Below are 2996 nucleotides of genomic sequence, written 5' to 3'. Positions count from 1 at the left end.
GAATAGCAATACAAAGCTAGCGCAGATCCACATTTCTCGCTAGCTGTGTTGGGTGTGTTGTTAACCCGTGTGGATTTAAGTGAAATACTTGAGAAGTTCTGTGGTCAAGACAACGTTTTAAGGTAAGGACACTTGATTATTAATGATTGCCCACCGTGGCTTGTTGTTGACGAAAGGCCCACATGATTTTGCCTTATGCAGCTACTGCTAGCGTCATGCTTTGAACTAGGTTAAGCTCATTTGCGCTAAAGGATGGGTTTATTGAAGGACTTTGATGTAGCTAGTTTCTTTTTAAAAAATTGTATGCTCAAAACAGTATGCCCGTGTTCATCATGTTTAACTTTTTTCTTGATGGAGTGTGTGAAATATTGTTGCAAGTGGTATTTCGATGCAGTCATGTCAAAAAGGCAGTTGAATGCACGGTCTTATTCAAGGAGAAGGAAGACTTGCATGATGCTTGAACATAGATCGGTAAAATAGACCCTAGTAGGACTTGGTTTCGTGTATTTCGGTCTGTAGAGTTATGAGTTTGGACGCTGTCCATGGTGTTTACGTTTCATGTGGCCGCCGAGCCAAGTACCTTCATCATCATCATCATCATCATGTTCCCCTGTCAAAAGTTAAACTCTCTAGGGGTGCTTCTGCTGTAGCAATTGCAGCAGTTGCTCAAAGTTTGATTTGTCCATCATCATACGTCTTATCTGTTGGGTGTCTATGCCCAGCAGATTTTCCCATTTCGTCCATTTGTAACCATTTTTGTCAAACAGGAGCTGCTTTTACACTTGGTTATTGCCCATCTGGCAAACGTGAGCAATATATTTTAGTTGTTTTACGTAGCAGGATAGTTTTATATCCTGGGTTCCTGTCAGTTTCCGGAGGTCAGCATTGGACATCTTGTAGCTCCAGTCTATATCTTCATTTGTAGTGTTCTTTTGGTCAGGGGCATTCTTTCGTTTATATCCACCTTTAATCATTTTCCTTAGGAAGCCGTGCCACACTACCTCAATTTTGTGAATTTCACTGGATGATAGTTGCCATGCCTGTGTGCTGTACAGGAGGCGAGATCGAACGCATGCCACTAGGAACTTTATACGGGTTTTTAGTAGTATTCGGTGGTCAGTTAGAACGTGTTTCAGTTCATTCCATTTCATGAATGCAGCACTTATCCTAGCATGCAGGAAGTGTGAGGATTCATCACAGTTGCTGACATTATAACCAAGATATTTAAAGGTGCGGACGTTTTTAATATTAGTGCCGCCAAGGGAAATGATACTTGGTTTACATTTGATATCCTCATTGACGTTAAAAGCCATTGTTTCTGTTTTGACATATGATATTTGGAAACCAAAGCGGGTGTAGGTCTTATCATACAACTGAAGAATATTCTGAAGCTCCTCGATGGATCCAGCGAGTATGGCCTGATCATCTGCGTATAGAATCTCTGTTATTCAACTCTCTCCTGATGCTCGTGCTTTTGTACGCATTTCTTTTGTGGATACCTCATTTGGAATGCAATATCTGAACTTGAAGCCTGTATCTGGGTACAGTTTTGATATCTCATGCTGTCCAATCCTGACAACAAAGTCCATATAGATATTAAAAACTGATGGCGATTCTAGGGCACCTTGTCTTGCAGTGAATGTTTGTTTTCATGCCGCCGAGCTATTTTTATGTATTTTATTTTTTAAAAGGACTTGTCTGTAGGTGTGTGTGTTTTATGTTTACAACACATAGGTCTACATTAGCACATGCACACTTGTGTGGTTATCTCTGGCCATGCCCCTGCGTGAAAGTTACGCAGTATCACTGTCCTGTCCATGGTAATAATCAGAACCGGCTCTGTAATGATAATGTGCGCGTTCTCTCCCTCTGTGGTCGGATGTGTTGAGCGATGTGAGCGTGGGCCTTGCGCAGCTACACTGAGCCAAACGTAACCTATCATAGGCTTCTAGGCTAATTATGCGCTTACACTGTAAATGCTTGACACGTATTGCAAATAAAATAAGAGTGTTTTCCTGGTCAACGGTAAGGGTAGGGTTGACAGGTAGCCTATGAGGGGCCTAGCCCCTGGGCCATGGGTGTTGATAAAGCACCCCTGCGGACATGGAGGAGACCGAGGAACCTGTGGTGGACGACCCTACAGAAAACGCAATTTCTTCCAGTAATGAAGTGCACCCCTGGCCCTACATACGTGATCACTTCAGCTTCGTAGAGAAAAGGGGTGACAGTTTCATTATGCAATGCAGATTATGTGTGCCCAAGAAGACAACCATTGCGGCATACAAAAATTCGACATCTAATCTGCGCAAGCATGTTGAGGTAAGTATTGTCATTGGCATCATAATCACGGGCGCAGATAGAGGGTGGGACAGGTGGGATTCGTCCCACCCAGATTTAAATTCACCTTGTTCGGTCCCCCACACTTATAGGGAGGAAAAAACGTCTATGCTGTCTTTCTTTGCATAAGACAAACCTCACGGAAAAATCAAAAGACTAATTACCATTCGGTTTATTGAGGTGCACAGCAGTGTATACATAGTTGCAACAACTCACATAAAACAAAACAAAGACTGATATTCGGTTGGTTGAGCTGCGCAGACTGCACAGGTTGCGAGCTCGAGCTTGGTTGCTATGGTTACCCACAACAAGTTTGACAGGCATATCGGGGTTGGGGTTGTTTTGCTGGCAGCTTTGTCCCCCCCAGTTTTTTGTCCCCCCCAGTTCAAAAAAACGTATCTGCGCCCCTGATCATAATGTTTCCTTTCCATAGTAAAACCGACAATAGGCTGGTTATATTCCAAAAATAGTGGATGGCATTGCTAATGTTGAAGTAGCAACCTGTTGGTACTGTAACAAAATGGTAACTAGTCTGTTATTCGGTTGGCTAATCATGCAAGCAAGTTAGCTTGCCAACCTGACGTGATCAGTCCTCCTACCATTCTACATCCAACAGGCCAGAAAGGAATACTAAGCAAAACAAATAATGTTTGAATTGA

Source organism: Neoarius graeffei, chromosome 1 (genome assembly GCF_027579695.1).
Source record: "Neoarius graeffei isolate fNeoGra1 chromosome 1, fNeoGra1.pri, whole genome shotgun sequence".
NCBI classification, from domain to species: domain Eukaryota; kingdom Metazoa; phylum Chordata; class Actinopteri; order Siluriformes; family Ariidae; genus Neoarius; species Neoarius graeffei.
This window is presented reverse-complemented; position numbering follows the sequence as displayed.